The sequence below is a fragment of the Peromyscus leucopus genome, chromosome 11, assembly GCF_004664715.2.
Source record: "Peromyscus leucopus breed LL Stock chromosome 11, UCI_PerLeu_2.1, whole genome shotgun sequence".
Classification (NCBI taxonomy): Eukaryota; Metazoa; Chordata; class Mammalia; order Rodentia; family Cricetidae; genus Peromyscus; species Peromyscus leucopus.
Genome location: NC_051072.1, coordinates 44,913,348 through 44,933,459, shown reverse-complemented (window position 1 = coordinate 44,933,459; position 20,112 = coordinate 44,913,348). Strand labels below are relative to the sequence as shown.

Sequence of the window (20,112 nt, the reverse complement as noted above, 5' to 3'; positions counted from 1 at the left end):
CTTTCATAGGGGTCGCCTAAGACCAGCAGAAAACACAGATATTTACATTATGGTTCATAACAGTAGTAAAATTACAGTTATGAAGTAGCAATGAAATTACTTTTACGGTTGGGGGTCACCACAACATGCAGAACTGTATTAAAGGGTCACAGTATTAGGAAAATTACACTGCTCTACACAGATACGCACACACAATTTTAAAAGTTTTAAAGTGCCCTCCCCAACAAAGACACCTAAAACTCATCTTTACACATTATCAGACTCACATGGAAAATACAATTCCTTACAGAATAAGGAACTGACGCAGTAAAACACCACATCTGACAGTGGTCCTCAGACATGATAGTCAATGGCTTAGTCAGAGGCCAGGGATGATTGGTGTCCTGTAATGAAGGAGTCAATACAGTGTTTGTATTTGGAGTGGGTAGATTGTTTTGCTTTTTACATAGTATTTTAATAAGGTGTAAATAGCCAGGAAATTAAGAGAATATTAAGATTTATTTTGTTTCAAAATTTTTGTCATCAAATCCTATTACAAACAACAATGTCTCTTCTAACTGTAGTTTAGTTGACAATATCACATACCTGTGTCAATCTACATGTGTTACAAGTGCATTCGTGATAGGACTACATCTAAAGGCAAGTTATATGTAACCAATGATTCCTAAAATTGAACTCAACGGAGTTTCTCTGTGTGGCCCTAGCTGTCCTGGAACTCGTCTGTAGATCAGGCTCTCTGCAGAATATTAAAGATATGTTACATTTGTTTATGTTGTGGAATATTTGTTTAATGGTGCAAAGATGTGTTGTATTCTTTTATGTTGCATTTGTTTAACTCTATAAAGCTGTGTTACTTTGCCTGTGTAAAACATCTGATGATCTAATAAAGAATTGTATGGCCAATAGCAAGGCAGGAGAGAGAAATAGGTGGGGATGCTAGGCAGAGAGAATAAATAGGAGAAGATGGAGGAACAGAAGGAGAATGAGACGAGGACTCCAGGAGCCAGCCACCCAACTACACAGCAAGCCACGGAGTAAGAGGTAAAGAAAGATATATACAATAGAGAAAGGTAAAGTCCAGAGGCAAAATATAGATGGGACAATTGAAGTTAAGAAAAGCTGGCTAGAAACAAGCCAAGATAAGGCTGGGCATTCATAAGAAAGAATAAGCCTCCATGTGATTTACTTGGAAGCTTGGTGGCGAGTCCCCCTCCCCTAAGAAGAAAGAGCCAAAAGAGTAAAGAGTATAAAAAAACAAAAACAAAAACACAGGCTGACCTCCAGTTCAGAGAGCCTTCTGCTCCTGCCTCCTGAGTGCTGGGAGTAAAGGCATGTGCCAGCTGAACTCAAAGTTCTTAATTATGATTATAATTTAGAATCCAATGCTCACGCCATCACCTAAAAAATTACATTAGAATCTCTGGCATGCAGGATCTAGACGTGCACATTTTTGTTCCTTTGTAATTCTTACTATATTCATTCATTAACTGGTGGAAGAACACATGCCATGACACACAGAGGTCAAAGGAAAACCTGCAGGGATAAAACTCGTGTTGTCAGGCTTGGCAGCAAATGCCTTACCTGCTGAGTCACTTCACCTGCCCTTTTTTTTTTGGCAAAGTTTCTATACAATGAAATGAACAATTATATTGGGGTTTCAGGACATCTTCATTACCCCCCAAATTCCCTCCATCCAGTTAACACCCCTACTATCCAGAGGCAAACACTCTTCACATCTAACATTAGAGATGGGTTTTAACATTTCATGATGAATAGACTCATATAACGCATACTCCTGTGTCTGGCTTCTTTCATTATACAATGTTTTTGAGAGTCAGCTGTGTTTAGTCAATAATTAGCTCTTTCTAACGGCAGAGTGTCATCTCCTCCAATTTGTTTATCCATCTTTTAATTAAACATTTGAATTCAGTCACTCAGGAACTATATAGCTACTCCCAACATATTTTAACTGCATGTTTTCAGTTCTCTTGGGCAGGTGGGAGTGGAACTGCTGTAGGTATCTATTTAATTTTAGAAGGAGTGGGGCATTGATTTTTTCAAGTTCTCTACAGAATACTAACATGCACCTTTAAACTACTTCATGACAGCTGGGAGGTGACTGGCACATGCCTTCTATCCCAGAACTTGGGAGGCAGAGACAGGTAGATCTCTGGGATCTCTGAATTCTAGGCCAGGCTGGTCTACAGAGTGAGTTCCGGGACAGCCAGGGCTACCAGAAAAACCATGTCTAAACACCCCCACCCCATCCCACCCCCCAGAAAAACTTAATGACATTTCTAAATGTGATCATGGCAAAGTATATGGTTATAACAATAGTACTGCTGTCTATTCTATGTTCTAGTTAGTAGAAAAATAGGTTACCCTCTCCCTTTTAAACCTTGTATGTAGTTTGGAAGATTAAACTACCTAGGATTTTCATTTCAAATAAATAAATATATTAGTCGATTTTCCAATGCTATAAAATGTCTAAAATTGGTACTTTTTAATGAAAAGCGGTTTACTTAGCTCAAGATAGGTTTGTCTGGCATGTGCACTGTGTGTGTGTGTGTGTGTGTGTGTGTGTGTGTGCCTGACAGACACACAGACACAGAGATAGAGACAGAAGGAGAGACCCACAATGTAGCTGAGAGGCAGATGGACAGAAATTCTCACTATGTAGTCCAGATAGTCTCAAATTTGCAGTATTCCCATCTCAGCCTCTTGAATGTTCAGAGTATAGGAATGTAATACCACACATGGCTAAGCTCATGGTTTTGAATGCTGAAATCCAAGTGACAGGATATACGTAAGTAGAAAAGATATAAAGAAATGCAGATTCACAACTACAAATTACATCTATGGTGCTGTCATCCGAAATTTATAACACAGGAGAACTATCCCAAGGTATGAACAGCATGTGTATGTCACACAACTGTGATGAAATCTCTACTTACTAAGCTGGTGAGATGGCTCAGCAGGGGCAGGCACTTGAGGCCAAGCCTGTGAACTGAGTTCAATCCACAGAACCCACATGATCAAAGCAGAGAACCCAACTCAAATCCATGGATTGTCCTTTGACCCTCACATACACTCAGTGGTGCACAAACATACATGAAAAATACAACCACACACAGACATGAAAAATAATAAAAATATTTAACTAGAAAGGCTGAGCAAATAGTTCAGTCAGTGAAGCGCATATCCTCAGCCATGGGGAAGTAGACAGGGGACCCCTGGAGCTTGTTGGCCAGCCAGTTTAGCCATATCAAAGAGCCACAGGTCCCAGCAAGAGACCCTGTCTCAGCAAACTGGTGGAAAGCTTGGACTACATGGACAGCCTGTTTCAAAGGGGGTGGGGGGGGAGAGACTCAGTCCTGAGACAGGGTTTCTCTGTGTAGCTTTGCACCTTTCCTGGAACTCACTCTGTAGCCCAGACTGGCCTTGAACTCATGGAGATCCGCCTGCCTCTGTCTCGTGTGTGTGTGTGTGTGTGTGTGTGTGTGTGTGTGTGTGTGTGTGTGTGTGTGTGTTTCAAGACAGGGATTCTCTGTGCAGCCATTAAAAACTAAATGCTGCCATGGAACTGTAATTCTGCAATACAGTACCACTAAGATAAACTGAGTAAAAAGTACACAGGATCTCACGGCAAAACTTCTTTAGTTCTTGTCTCCTAGTCTCTACCCTGAGTTCCTGATCTGACTTCCCTTCACAATGGACGACAACTGTAAACCGAAATAAACCCTTTCCTTCCCAAGTTGCTTTTGGCCGCAATGTTTTCTCACAGCGATGGAAAGCAAACCAGCCATGGACGGCTCCAGAGGGTGAGAGTCCCTCACGGCAGAAGGCAACAACCAGCAGGCATGGCGCCAGGGTTAGAAAACCGAGTGCTCACATCCTCAACCACAACACCACTCAATGGATGAACTCCAAGTGATCTCAGTTTATCCCCAGTGATACACTGCCTCCCCAACAGTGCCACCAACTGGGAACCAATTGTTCACATGCCCAAGATTGGGGAGGGTGCGTTCTCATTCAAACCACCATCAGGTTTCTGATGCCTGGTACTGGGGTTTTGTTTTGTTAGTTTATGGTTCTGGGAGGGAGCATTGTCAGCCCAATGGCATAGCTTCATTTAAGACACATATAGACTATTACGTAAGTATAAGGTATGATTACTTACGTCTTTTTCAAACATCCTTAGTGCTGTTTGTTTCTCCTCCCCTTTTTTCCTTCTGTATTGTCCTCCCTCCCTTCCTCCTAATGCCTCCCCTGTCCTGTTTTCAATTTGTGTCTTTCTTTTTTTTTTTTTTTTTTGGTTTTTTCGAGACAGGGTTTCTCTGTGTAGCTTTGCGCCTTTCCTGGAGCTCACTTGGTAGCCCAGGCTGGCCTTGAACTCACAGAGATCCGCCTGGCTCTGCCTCCCGAGTGCTGGGATTAAAGGCGTGCGCCACCAACACCCGGCCAATTTGTGTCTTTCTATTCCCCCCAGCACCACCCATTATCTCCCAGGTTACTCCAGGTTCTGTATTCACATCTCAAAGTTTGGAGCTAAGAACTATAGACGAGAGAACCTCTAGCATTTGCCTTTCTGGGCCGGGTCACCTCACTCAATGTAATATTTCTAGTTCCACCTATTTACATGTAAATTCCATGATTTTATTTTTTACGGCTGAGTCGTATTCCATCACGTATATGTATCACATTTTTATCTATTCATTAGTTGACAGACATAGGTTGTTTCCCTGTCCTGGCTATTGTGAATAGACAATGAACATGGCTGAGCAAGTATTGGTGGAGTAGGGTATGGAGTCCTCTGGGTATATGGCAAGCAGTGGTATAGTTGGGCTATATGGTAATTTATTTTTAGCTTTTTGAGAATTCTCCATACTTGATTTTCAAACTGGCAGCAAAACCAGTTTGCAATTCCACTGACAGTGAATGAGGGTCCCCTTTCACCCAACCCTTGCCCACAGTTGATTTTTTTTTTCTTTTTGATCATAGCTATTCTGACTTGGGGAAGATGAAATTTAAGTTGTTTTATTTGTATTCTCTAATTGCCATGGCCACTGAGGAACACTGCTTACTGCCTTGCTCAGTTTGCCTTTTTATACAGCCCAGAACCACCTGCCCAAGGGTGGCACTGCCCTCAGTGTGGTGGACCCTCCCACATCAATCTTTAATTAGGAATGTGCGCACAGACTTGCCCACAGGCAATCTGATGGCGCACATTCTTAAATGAGGTTCCTCTTCCCAAAGGACCCGAGCTTGTGTCAAGTTGGCAACAACAAACAACAACTAACAACAACTAACCAGCACAAACCTTAAGCCTGAATAAACTCTTTCTCTAGAAATTGCTTTGGTCATGGTCAAGGAAATTCTAGTATCAGGTATATTGTAGACAAACCTTAAGGATATTATACTAAAATACCACCACATAATCAAAAATAATACAGACATAAAGTAAAATAGCAGTTATCAGGGACTGAGTGAGCAGACCAAGAGTATCAGAGACGGATGAATGGAGAAAGGTATACAACAGTACTATGTAAGGCTAAACTGCACACTCTAAAATGATGGAGCCAGGAATGAGGCTGAACGCCTGTAATCCCAGCTGTTGAGAGGTGGAGGCCAGAAGACCAGAAATTCAAAGTCAGCCCTCAGATACGCATAAGTCCAAGACAGCTTGAGCTGTCTTAGGCTTTCTCAAAAAGCCTCAACATCAGCCCTTAACTCACGTGGCCCGCTGTCAATCTTGACAAAGTATCCCTTTTTAATCTGCACAACTGCCTGAATAAAGTTTCCTTTCTATCTTTGAGGGAGGGGGAAGATCAGAGTGAATTTTACGTGTATTTTACCATAGTAAGAAAACTGAAGAGGAAAATTCTGGGAGCGGGGCACTCTGTAAATATTGGGAAGATGTGTCAGTGACAACTATGGTACTTGAGTTGAACCAAGTAGAAATTACCTAGAAGTTGACAGTTGTAGATAAAGAAACTGAGCTTTCACAGCAGAACATAGGACCGCAAGCCTAAAATCTCAGCACTCAGGATCATGAGTCCAGCTTCAGCTACTTTGTGAGACTATGTCAATGATTAATTGATAAATTGTTTTTAAATGGATCTTTCACTTGATCTGGAATTATTTTCCTACTTCTCAGAAATAAAACAAGCTGATGTTTAATTTCAACTTTCCAGATAGAAATTACCAAATGTTTATTATTTTATTTCTTCAAAACTACAGGTAACTTTCACATTGGTAATACACATTCATATATGAGTCAATAAAATACAACTGGATCTCAGGTAAAGTACCTGTCTTGTAACCAAGTATTACCATTCCTCATGGCCATCCCAAGTATCAATGCCACCAGCCTTCCATTTAGGCCACATCACTGAATACATTACTGCTACTCTTCTCAGTAAAATAGTAAAAGTCATTATATAATAGAAGCTATTATATCTTTGTCAAAAACCCACAGTATAACACACAGAGCAAAGTTTACAATAAACAATGAACTCTGGTTAGTAATAATGTATCATTATTAGCTCATCAATTCCAAGGAATGTGCCACATGAACACAAGACGCTAATAACATGGGAAATGGAAAGACAGCATGGTACTTCATCTAATGGCAATTTTTTTTTGCAAACTTGAAACTACACAGAGAGCTTATGTGTATGTGGAAAAACAAAAATCTGAAATCATATTGCAGAGCTACATACTGCTTTAAGATAAACTTCTCTATGGAACTTACTGGCTCAAATATTAATACTAACATTTCTTGTAAAACTGAACTGTGTTCCAGTTATTTCTAAAATTTAAAAACTACCATCTATGACAAATTAACATTTGTCAAAAAAAGTATATTAATCCAGAATTCCCTGACTTATGTGAACCCCAACATTATCTCTCTAGTACTAATTTAAATCTTTAGGAAATAGTATTATTCTAAAGAAATATTAATATAAGGGTGAAAGCAATGGAGTTGGGAAAACTGGATTTATATTTCCAATCTTACTTAATGTTACTGATAAACTAAATTATCCCCAGAACTTCACTTCCTCTACTGAGCTGACAGCTTCCTTTTTTTTTAATCAAAAAAAAAAAAAAATAGGGGTTCAAGGAAAATGTTTATAAACAGTTGGTTGGGGGGCTGGTTTTGTTGTTGTTGTTTTTGGGTTTGTTTTTTTTTTGAGAGAAAGAGTCAGTACCGAAATAATATTCAAAAGGTCCTTCTCAAATGACTGAAGATTTCTTTAAACACAGAGACAGAAGGAACCAACTCTTATTGAAAGAATCAACCAAGTCAGGTGGCGGCGGCGGCACACACCTTTAGTCCCAGCACTTGGGAGGCAGAGGCAGGCGGATCTCTGTGAGTTCGAGGCCAGCCTGGTCTACAGAGTGAGTTCCAGGAAAGGCACAAAGCTACATAGAGAAACCCTGTCTCAAAAATTTTTTTAAAAAATTTTTTTAAAAAAGGAAAGAAAAAAGAATCAACCCAAGGATCTTTGTTTCTCCATAAATATCAGAGTTTAGTAAGTTTCCGTTTGCTTATTTTCACAGCTGATGATGCAGAGAAATCAAGTGTCAAACAGTTCAATGGAAGCCCCCAGGCAGCAATAAAATCCTCCTGTGGGGGTTTGCAGATATACAGCCCAGCTGATAAAGAGCTTGCCTTGAATATGGGACAGCCATGGCTACACAGAAAGAAAAAAAAAAGAAAAGAAAAGGAAAAGAAAAGAAGAGAAGAGAAGAGAAGAGAAGAGAAGAGAAGAGAAGAGAAGAGAAAAGAAAAGAAAAGAAAAGAAAAGAAAAGAAAAGAAAAAGAATAAACAAAACATCTCCCCCTTCCCGGAAAAAAAAAAGGGACAAAACTGGTAAAACTAGAAATGATTTCAATAACTAAGAACAATGGTAAAGGCTATGACTACAGATGACTGCTAAGGGGTGGGTTAATAGGCTCAGTAGCACTTGCCACAAAGTCAGAGCCCACATGGTAGAAGGAGAGAAATAAGTCCCACAAGTGGTCCTCTGCCCTTCACATGCTCACTGTGGTACTTGCATGTGCGCGCGTGCACAGACACACAGACACACACACATACACACTAGTAATAGTAGAGAGAGAACAAAGTCTGCTTGTTTGCTCCTTGCCTTTAAAAAGAAGAGATGACTAGTATGGACTGTGGTTTTGAAATGGCTTTCTCTTACCTATGACATATCAGACAATATCTACTATGTAGAGCCCCCTCCTAACACACAATAACCAAAACAATAAACCACATTTCATTAAGTCCCCAGAGATCACAGAGCACCTAAAGAGTCCATGAGAGACTTTCAGGATGCTTGGTGGGCCTTTCCTTCAAGTCTAAAAGCCGATCTACTCACATCAGGCTATCTTGGTATGTCCCTCAAACCAGGTTCAAATTCTCCAAGGATAGGAAAGGCCAATCTATTAATTCTGGGGTAGATGACAGTATGACAAGACTCATTTTTAGATTACAAGTTTCTCATAGGGATCCCCATGTAAACACCTTCACTCCAAAGTTTAGAACTGACCTATGGTCTGAGAGCCAAGGGTATCAGTATTAGGTATGCTCCAAACTTTGGGAATGACATAAAACACCAGATTTCAACATGGTACAGGGTCTAGGAAAAGGCTCCCGAAGTGGAAAGTACTTGCTCTGCAAGCATGTGTGTTCATATCCCAGCACTGGGGTGGAAACAGATGCTACAAGCTCCCTGCCAGCCAGTCTAGTCAAGGTGGGTTTCCAGTTCATTAAAAGACCCCATCTCGGGCTGGAGACATGGCTCAGAGGTTAAGAGCACTGATTGCTCTTCCAGAGGTCCTGAGTTCAATTCCCAGCAACCACATGATGGCTCACAACCATCCATAATCAGATCAGGTGCCCTCTTCTGGCCTGCAGGTATACATGCAGACAGAATACTGTATACATAATAAATAAATAAATCTTAAAAAAAAAAAAGACCCCATCTCAAGTCAATAAGGTGGAGATAAACAGACACTGGACTTACTGCTCTGGCTTCCCCAAACACAATTAATCCCCCCCCCCAAAAAAAGCATAGATGTATCAAAATCACCGCATTGACAGAGAATATAACAATTATCTCTACAAGGAACTAGCCAAAGGGCAACAGTAAGAGTAAGAATTCAGGCTGGATACCGCTTAGAAAGATCACTTAGCCTGTGCAAGCATGCACTTCAAGTTCAGAGTGTCATTTTAAAACGAGTTGCCTTAATTCCTTCTCCTCCCCCAACACACACACACACACACACACAGAGAGAGAGAGAGAGAGAGAAGAGAGAGAGAGAGAGAGAGAGAGACAGACAGAGACAGAGACAGAGACAGACAGACAGAGAGACAGGGAGAGAGAGAGAGAGAGAAACTACTTTCTACTGTCAGAGGTTATAAATACTCCTGGACAAAGACAGACAAACAAGAATGAGCAGGGCCTAGTGATACAGAGGTCTGTAATTCACTGCTGAGTAGGGGGGACATGGAAGAAGCTGAGGCGGAAATACTGCTACAGAGTGAGTTCAAGACTAGCCTAGGCAACTTAGTAAAACATTTTTTTGAAATACAAAGCAAAAAGAGAACTAGAGATACAGGTAGAGGCCCAAGTCTGATTCCCAGTAAAGCAATTAAATAATTGAAAAATCTGTTTGTGTAGATTAGAACCAGTGTTATTGTAAACTCATGGTCTTCTCACATAGATACAAATACAAATAAGTGTGTGTTTATAAGAAAGATTCCCTTGCTCTGTACACTGGAAGGCTTGGGGCAGCAGCACCCTAAGAGTAATAAATACAAGTACCCAGAAATCCCTAAGTACCACTTTCCTCTTAAAATAGCCAAGGAGAGCCTGGAGAGATGTCTCAAGGATTAAAAGCACTTGCAACATAAATTATGAGGCCTGGAGTTCAGATCCCAGTACCCACAGAACAAGTCGGATATCCTGCACAAGCCTGTGAGTCCATCCTGGGGGGGTGGGGGGCAGGGATAGGAGGCTTGCTAAGGCTTGCTGGATTCCAGCCTAGAAGGGAAAAAAAAGACGTAAGCTTCAGGTTCAGGGAGAAAACCTGCCTCAAAGGAATAAGTGGAGAATGAAAAAGTAGGACACCAAACAATGACACCTTCTGGCCTCTGCACCTGCACATGTATGTACATACTCCCCCACACACAGACAGATAAATCTTTAACAACCAAGAAAGTAGCAGATCAGTTTAGAATATCTAAAAAGCATAATTGTTTTCTAAATTAATGAATTAAAAAAATAAGCCAACTAAAAAAGTCCTTACTAGGCACATCGGTAACGACGTGAGGGCTGGGAGCAGAGCCCAGGGGAGTGGACTAGCCTACCATGCTCAATCACCAGCCCTACATTAAAAATAATGAACATCAAAATTAATGAAAATGAATTATAGCCCTGTGAATATAACAGGAAACCACGAGTCTACTTAGATGTAAGTAAATTAAAAATCTAATGAAGGAAAATATTTAATGTTTCAAAACACCTATCTTCAAATTACTAGCTATAAATAGGGTAAGAAACCTTGAAAAAAGTCTAGCAGTCACAACCTTTGTCACTTAAGGGGAGTATCAGTAACGGACAAACTAAAATTGCCTGGCACCTGATGCTGTGAGAACACAGCAGAGTGTAAATCTCTGATAAGGATGCTGAAGAGCTCATCATGACAATCTAATTATGAAATCCAATAAAAGAACCAAGCATGAAAAATATCAGACAACTGAAAATGAAGGAATATTCTAGACAATAATGAAACCTGTAGTTTTCAAATGTATCAGTGCCTTGAAAGAAACTGTTCCAGGCAGCAGGAACAGAGTGACAAGCAACTGTAACACATAAAGACAACTGATAGGATTTAGAAGGTAGTTTTTGTGTTAAATTCTAACTACGATAGTCACATGATGTGACCACGTGAAATAGTCTTCCTTATAAGAAATAAACATGAAAGTATTTCAGAGTGATAAAGCATCGGAGGATCAATTTATTTTCGAACAGGTTAAAGAACAAATGGATTCAACTTTTATGTCTTGTCACTGCCTCAAAAATTAAGACAAGGGGGGCTGGAGAGATGGCTCAGAGGTTAAGAGCACTGACTGCTCTTCCAGAGGTCCTGAGTTCGATTCCCAGCACCCACATGGTGGCTCACAACCATCTGTAATGAGATCTGGTGTCTTCTTCTGTGTACATGATGAATAAATCTTTTTTTTTTTTTTTAAATAGCAGGGGGTTTTTTTGTTTTGTTTTGTTTAAAGATTTATTATGTATACATTGTTTGCCTGCAGGCCAGAAGAGGGCACCAGATCTCATTATAAATGGTTGTGAGCCACCATGTGATTGCTGGGAACTGAACTCAGGACCTTTGGAAGAGCAGCCAGTGCTCTTAACCACTGAGCCATCTCTCCAGCCCCATAAATAAATAAATCTTTAAAAAAAAAAATCTAAAAAAAAAAAAATTAAGACAAGGACTGGGGGGATCTAATTCAGGTATCATATGAAAGTATTTGCTGAACACGTTCAAGGCCCCCGACTCGGTTCCCGAGTGTCACATAAAAGCAGCCCTGCGAGCAAGCAGTGACACATGTGCCTGTAATCACGACATTCAAGAGATGGAGACAGGAGGGTCAATCCGGAGGTCAGGGTCATCTCTGGCTACAGACTGAGTTTGAGGTCAGTGTGGACTACATTAGACTCTATCTTTCACATACACACCCCAAAACCTTCAAACACGGGGAAAACTTTCACAAAGTCTGCAGCCATTTTACAAGCCTGCAAAGGGTATACATCTACAAGGCAATCTGTGACTACCAAGGACTGGGGAGGGAGGTGACGTCAAGTGCAATATGAGGGTCCAGGTTACCCAGTTCTACACTACAGTTTCAGGGACGTGAAGTCAGCTCTAGTCTAAAACTATTTGGTAGGAAACTCCAAAAATAAACGATTCTAAGTAAAAGCTCACACTACCCCTTTCCAGTGCATCCATGCTGTATACACTCCCTACCTGTCAGTCACTTAACAGCCATCTAGGTTATCAGATACATTGTAGAGGTATTTCAAGGCTTGCTTCATGTAAAGCTTACTTTACTTAATCGACTCAAAAGTACACTATTTGAATAAAGCCCAAAAGCATAACAGATCTACCAACATCAAAGTTCAAATAAACAGAAACCAATATTAAAATAATTAAGTAATATCTCAGAGATTCTAAATTACATGTAGACCAAAATACAGCTGAAAAATAAAAACCAACTTCTTGGGCGGGGGTAGTTCTTAGAAACTGTACTGCAAAAATAAATTAAGAATTGAAAACCAAGGAGCAAGCTGAAAGATTAAGCCTCAAGATTCTTCCATAACTCAAAGAGCATCCCATAAGTATCTAAAGAGTCTTCCCTTTTCTAGAAACAACTATATGGGGTGGATTTTCTTCATATGTATCTATCAAAACAACATACTGCAACAGATGGAACAAACTGATATATGAGATTTGAGCTCCTTTGCATAACTCAACATAAGTAATTTGCGAAAATGCAAACACAACCCTCTTTTTAAAGTTTTATTAGTCAGTCCTCCAAATCCCTCGTTTCAACCACATTGGGGAAAATGGCATCTGTACTGACTTTTCTTTCTTGTCATTATTTCCTAAGCAATACTTTACACTTTTCACTTAGTATTTACCCTGGATTTAGTATTACAAGTCATCTGAAGTGGCTTTAACATGTCTCAGCAGATAGACTATATACAACTACCAAACCATTTTATATAAGGGGCCTAAATAGTTACGGAAAAAACTGGAACAATCCACCATGGATACCATGTCACAACTGTATTTGTTTTGGAAAATAATTGCACTTTTTGCTCAATGTTAGCATGCAATGGTTTACTGATATTTTTAAATTTTGTTTTAATTTCTAACAGAATAGTAATCAATAGCTGGCACAAACCCAAACTCCTAGGGGTTCTCAATTTATAGAAGTATTGGTAATTCTAAGATCAAAACACCATATAAACTTAGGATTATTACTATCTCTTATAATCATATCACATTACAACAGTGACACCTCCAACCTGCAAATGAAGTGTAAAGAAGGCATTCTGTCCCAAAGTAAGTGGTTCAGACTACAACTGCTCTCTAAAATAACAAGGTTCAATTTACAGCTGTCTCACTTTATAATACATGAAAGTGATACACGCTCAGCAGAAACTTCTCAACCAGGAATCCAAGGTTACAATATTTCTCAGGAGTCACAAAAAAGGCCATGAGAATAGAGGATAATGACACAGGTACTCAATAAATTACATGAGAAACTAAACACTATAATAAGCTAAGCTTTGTGTTAGATGATTTCACTCAAGTGAAGTATTAATAGGTGTTCTGTAATAGGTGTTCTGAGCATGGGTAAGGTAGTCTAGGCCAAGCCATCATACATGGTAGGTGTGGTGTTCTGAACATATTCTGATTAGCTCCAGCTATGATCAGTCTGTCAGCATGCAAACCCATCCTAAGTACAGGAATATCTGTACTTTCTAAGTTATTCAATCTTCTTTCCATTTTCCCATTCTCTCACTGCAATACTCATTAGTAGTAAGTTCATGGTGCTGTCAATGTGCCTTTCTCAATCCTTCTAGCACAACAAAAAGAAATAGTTTACTACGCACAAAAATCTGAATAAGGGTGTCCCTAAGAATAAACTTCACAGGCTTTATTATACCTATTTTTATTACACAAATGTCATTTTGTTGTTTTCTAAAAACATACTATATATACTTAAACTCATAGATACATTCCATATGAGTAGAGCTTAATTTTACTAAGTTTATTTTTAGATGTTATTTTCTATTCTCTTCCACACTCATTTATAAAGCACGTCAAGACACAAGAATATATACAACCTGGAAAGACTACTGCACAGACACTGAGGTAGAGCAAGAAAACTGATGGAACAGCACAAAAACAAAACAGTACACTAATAAAAATTAAAATACTGCCATGGACACTCAGTTGGAATGCAAACACCAGAATTAAAAAGACTGATCAAATCAATTTTTCTGTTTCATGTGTCAAACACTTGAGGAATGATATGCATGGTCTAAGAACCTTTGGGAAAGAAAGGCAAGGCAAAAAAAAAAAAAAAAAAAAAAAAAAAAAAAAAGCCTAAATAATTGGCAAACATAGAAAAACAGGATAAACAAGTAACATTAATTTAAAAAAAATTAAAGAAATTAGAAGAAAAAGTTGAACAATAGCAGGTTTTAAAATTAGGAAACCAAACACTGAGGAAAAAGATAAAAATGTAAAACTGAAAAATACGAGTACTATAAAGAGTAAATGACAAAAGGTACTGAGGGAAGAGGAAATATAAGGTGAAGGGGAATTTCCCTAGCTAATTCAAAAGTAGATTTTACAGAATATAATTCATAGATACATCTTCTATGGCAAGAACAAATAATGTGCACTCAAGAACTATCTACTAGAAACAGTTACGGAAGTGTAACACTACTGTCATAAGAGGAAAAGAGAAAGCCATCCTGTGTTGTTGATGTTTCAACAACAAACAAAACATCACAAATGGATGAATAAGAGTCAAGATTCAAATGTAAGCAGCAAAGTAGGTGTATTTAAAGAGACTTTGAATACACAATTATAAAGAAACTTGTGTTCTACAACATCACTAGAAGTCTGTATAATCCTAAATATTTTGTAAATATTGCAATAATCTATTCTACAACAAAAAGAAGCTTAAACTCTAAAATCATATTATCAATAAACAATTATTTCGAATAAATGCCCAAATAAGTACCTAATTTTCTAAAAATTTAAAGTATGCTCCTTAGCAGCTAGTGTTCACTATAAAGTATTTTTAAAGTCAAAAATAAAAAATATAAAAAGCATCTAAAACAACTAAATTTCATAGATTTACTACCATGTAAAATGCCTCTACAGTTATCACTTGGTTAATAAACAGTACACAATAAAAACTGTTCCATTCTTGAATGTGAAGTTCAAAATAGCTTGCTCTTAAACGGCAAGGAAGCATCATAATACTGAATCAGGTGGAGCGTTGAAAGTTCAAGATTACCTTCATTAACAAGCCTTTCTATGCCATACAGGCAAACACTATGCTGAAAGCGTTTTATCTCACAATTTAATGAAGGAGGGGGAGACGGAGGGGGGGGGCGCGACGGACAACCTCCCTTGCACAACACTGAAAATATGTAAAATTTGAGACCATTTAAAAAGAATTCAATCACTGTCTTTTTAAAAAGAAATCTCTCTTTTCAAACCTTTTTTTTTTTTGCATTTTAAACAAGACTTCAAAAATATTTGGTTTGAGAATAGTATAGAACCTAAAATTCATTAGTTAATCTGGTGCTAAATTTACCTAACTTTCAGTAAACTGCAGAATGAACGTCTTGTTGAGGAAAAGGGGGAATCAAAGGTGAACAAAGGCTCAGAGGTGGAACACCTCATTTTTAACATTTCAAAACCTAAACCTATTACTCTCTCCAAAAAGAAAAACAAAACTACTTCTTCAAAGGGTGGGGGTGTTAAGTAGGCATTTTCAAGAGTCATACTACTTCATACAAAACCACCCGAGTGTCATCTCTGCAGAGTTCCTTCTCCAAGACTTGCTCTATTAAGGCGCTGCTGCTCTGAAGCCAAGCAGAAGCCATAAAAGGAAACCCAAGTTCAATGTCATGTATTTTGTTCCCCTCTTTCATATGCTCAAGAATAACCTCTTTTGCTGCCTAATTATATGTCCCCAAATCATACAGTCCACCAGTTATGCACTTTAAATTCCTTCATAAAGCAATCAGGCTTTTAACAGGAATGACTTGATGGTTCACAAGTCTTACCCATAAAATAAAAATGAAAACAAAAACTCCAGAGACCAGGCCCTAATAACAAAACAATATAAATACTGGAATGATTCTCTCTTTGAAATGCATTTAATAAAAGCGAAACAGCCAAGAACAAGCTGTGAACTAATTTAATCTCCTGATCTTTAAAATCTACCTTTCCTCTCTCAACCAAAGAAAGTCAACTCTTTTTCCTCGGGTTTCTGGTAATTATTTTGGTAGCATGTGATTAAACATCAATTTAAGCTTACACTACCTCTACCTATAATTAATATTTATTTTAAAATACAGTATTATCTGTCACCTCCCTTTACCACAAAAGCACTTGGGGGGGGGACAACTAAACTTCAAAAGACACTCAACTGCAACACTAGGAGGAAAGACAGCCGGGTTTACTGCAAACAAACTAGTTTTCCCCGTGAAGACGACCCCCTTTGGTTCAGAAGTGTTCCTAAGTCTGACTGGTGGAATGTCTGCCATGCTTCACGAATTCCTGCTCGCACAGTCCGTACCTATTCACTTATTAGGCAGAACCAAACAAAAACAGATGGGCCAGCACGAAAATATGAGGGCCATCCGACTGCAAAACAGCGCCGCTTTTTCTCACAATGCGACTCCCCTGAAAACCTGAAGCGTTTTCTCTCTCTCCCCTTACTATGTTCCTAGTGGGAACTGCATACAGGTCCTGGCCAATCAACTACTTGCAGGTGTTTGGGGTTTTGCTTTGTTTTTGTAGCCATATCCTCCTCTGTCTTTATCCATAATCTTTACGACCTCATTCTGCTTCCTAGAACACCAGTTTCAAGAAAAAAATCTAGCAGCTAGTGGTCTCCAATCAAACAACCAAACAAGCACTGTAGACCCCGGACTGAAAAGAGCACATTACTTACGACAACTAGTGCCTTAGCCGTCCGGAAAAATCAACCAAGAATGGCAGACAGATGGGTTCTAAAGTCCAAAGAAACACAAGTGTCCTTAACACAACGATCTCCACGTAGGATTAACGCGAAAGCCAAAACAATCGGCACCAACATAAACAAATGTGGCAGCCATCTCGGAGGAGCGAATCAATCTCTCCAGGGCAGCCAGACTTAAACTTTCTTCCGAAACAAAAGTTGCCAGACTCAGCAACTTAATATACACTGTATACGTCCCGGAACACTAAAACTTGTGGACTTCGCGGAAACAAAGGCACTCTTTCTTCCGATGGCTGAAAACTTTTCGTCCCACCGCATTCTTACCAGCCCGTCTCAAAAAGAAAGGCATCCGGACGGTAGACGGGGCAAACAAAACAAATCAGTTCTACCCTTCCTTCAGCTGCTAAACGACCAAGCCACTCCGACGCGAGAGAAAGAAGGGAGGCAAACTCGGGCAAGGCGAAGCCGACTCCAAGTATCGTTTCCGGCCCACGAACTTGGCGGCTGCTCGACGCGTTTCATTAAAAATAAAAATAAAAATAAATTACCTCTCGGGGTGTCTCAGGGCAGCCGTCTCGAGGCTCGGCTTGACATGATTTCCTGCCCTTCCTCCGTGGCTCGGGGCCCCGCCGAGGCTCCGGGGAGGGCGAGGCGGATGTGGAGCTGCCTCCTCCCGCAGCAGCAGCAGCAGCAGCAGCGGCAGCAGCGGCGGTGGCAGCGGCGGCTCCGGTGGGGGTTGGGGTGCGGGCCGGCTTCCTGCTCCCCACTTGTGTGTCAGGACTTTCCCCAGCCCGGACTCTTCGGTCCTCCGCCGAAGGAGGGGAGGAGGAAAAAAAAAAAAAAAAAAAAAACTTTTCACTCGTGACACCGCCCGGAATTGCCGTGCGAAACTCACTTCCTGCCTGGGTGAAAAAAAAAAAAAAAAAGCAGGATCCAGCTCGAGTCGAGCCCGGGAACCCGGAACCCCGGGGCGGCGCGCCTCCGAGGGGGAGGGGACGGCGCCCGCCCGCTCGCCCGCCCCGAGTCGAGCGGAGCCGCGGGGACCACGCGCGGCCGACGGGGGGGGGAGGAAGGGGAGGAGGAGGCGCGGCGAAACGCGGAGCTCGGCCCGGGCCTGGGCCGCACTAGGCCGCCGCCCCCACCGCCGCTGCGCCGCGCCGCGCGGGTATTGTCTCGAGCGCGCTGGCCGCGCCCTGCGCCCGCCGCCCCGAGCCGGAGCCGACCGGCCGCGCAGGCTCCAAGGCGGCCGTCCGTCCGTCCGTCCGTCGGGGGTGGTGGGATGGGATGGGGAGTGTGAGTCCGTCCGTCCGTCCCGCACCGCCCCTGCCTGCCACTCGCGCGCGCGCGCGCTTCGGACCCTCTTGGTCTTCCCGCCGCCGTCCTCCTTGTCCTCCTCCCTCCCCACCCCGGAGCAGCGGCGGGGGCGGCGCGGGTCTCCTCCGGAGCTCGCGGGCCCGAGCGCCGGGGAACCGAGGCTGCGTGGCGCGCCCCCGCGCCACCTTTTCCCTCGCGCGGGAGACCGGAGTCGGGAGAGAGAGAGACGAGGCTGAGGAGAGGAGGAGGAGGAGGAAGAGGAGGCGGACCCGGGCCGGGCTGGGAGTGGAGGGAGTTTCTGCCTCACAGGCCGCGCGCGCGGGGCGGCCACAGCGCCACCGCCCCGGCGGCTGAGGCGGGGGTGTGGGGGGCGGGAGCCGAGGCTGCGGTGGCGGCGGCGGCGGGGCCGGCGGGGGCGGGGCGGCCTCCCGCGGGGGCGCCCCCCAACGCGCACAGCCCGGCGAAGGCCGGCGCGAGCCAGTCAGCGCGCGCGGGGTCGACGCGGCCGACGTCGGCGGCGGCGGGGGGGGGGGCGCGCGGCGGGAGGCCCGCCCACCCCACCACCCCTAACCCCACCACCCCAGGCCCCGGTCCGCCGACGCCTCCCGACCCCGCGAGGGAGGCCTGGGCCGTCGGCGGCCGATCGAGTCTCTTTTGTACGCTTCGCGATGGCTCGGCGGAGACGGCCAGCGCGGCCCCGATGGACGGGGCAGCGGGTGGTAGTTGTCTCTCTTTCCAGCCGCCGCACTCCGACGTCCTCTAAATGGCACGCTCGGGTGGCCGGGAACCACCGCCGCCGCCGCCGCCGCCGCTTCCCACGCCGGGGCGAGCTTTTTGCTGCTGCGAGCGGTGGGGGACCCCTCCGAGGAGACAAAAGCTGGTGAACGTGGCCCCGCGAAGTCGCCTCGAGACCGTGCCTTTGTTAAGGGAAACACTGGGTGCACTCCCCACGCCGCGCAGCCTTCCAGCCCCCCTACGATTTCTTTTTTCTTTTTTCTTTTTTTTTTTTTCCGGGCTTGCAAGTCGTTCAGTCGCACTGGCCCTGGTAGTTCTGAGCCTGGCAGGGTTTGCGTTTATTGCAGAGAGAGAGAGAGAGAGAGAGAGAGAGACTTAAGCATTCTGTCAACACATATGGCTTAGAAAGCTTCAACCATAACATTGCCGTTTTTTACAGTTACTGCGTTAAGTATGTTAGCAGACAGGACATCCTTGTTTTACCCGAGGGAATGGAGTAGATTCTGGGCAAACCATCGTCCACCCCCACTCAGATGTATTAACTCTAGTGCACCGGCATGGTAATTAGCCTCTGGGTCCCTAAAGCCACTGGTTCAGTTCTTCCGTCTGGAGCCCAGAGATAATTATTCATCACCAAGTTTGAATAAAAAAGCTGTATGCCTTACAGATGAGTTTTGGCTTGCATCCAAAGGAAAGAGTTCACAAAGTCCACCAAAAAATTATTTACTAAAATGAGTTCTACGCCAGAGACGAATATTGGGAATAACTCCAAAGATATTCAAGTCATTTTGAATCGAAGTGGAAGCGTTTTTAACTACACCCAAAACTGCTAGAATTAACACAGGCGTTAGTTTCCTAGCCTAGAGCAGAAGTTGAAGATGGACCGTGGTACCTGTACTTCAATACTGCCTCTGAGAACATTCACCAGCAGCCCTGGGAATGGCAGATCCAGTCATTTCAACGTGGCTATCTATTTTACACTAATATGAATCTTAACCATTGTATATTTTTTAAATGTATTTGTACAGACTATTTCAACTGACATGAGAAAGTTTTGTGTTACTCCACTTTGGAAAAATGTTTGGAGTTGAGAACTCAGTTACAAAGGCTGTGTGTGATCAAAGGGTCGCTCTCCTGAAGCATCCTGGATGGAGCAGCTTCCATCTAGTGAGAACTCGATTGAATCCTGGGATTCCAGTTCCTGCATCCTGTGGGTAGATTTAAGGTCCTGTTAAATATGGTT

The 20,112-nt window shown here is 42.4% G+C and overlaps 1 protein-coding gene across 8 annotated transcripts in view; it reads right to left on the bottom strand.

Annotated features, from left to right (window-relative positions):
* The window catches only part of Erbin (erbb2 interacting protein), a 108,594-nt gene extending 91,148 nt beyond the window's left edge, over nucleotides 1-17,446 (bottom strand). For 6 of the 8 annotated variants that reach the window (XM_028883748.2, XM_028883792.2, XM_028883777.2 and 3 more), the window contains exon 1: nucleotides 17,369-17,446. The gene's annotated coding sequence lies outside the window, so the exon portion shown is untranslated. Of the gene's footprint in view, nucleotides 1-16,793; nucleotides 16,876-17,368 lie in introns of those variants that run through there. The other 2 variants (XM_028883767.2, XM_028883758.2) reach the window with 2 other exon arrangements.
* Nucleotides 17,447-20,112: the final 2,666 nt, after the last annotated feature.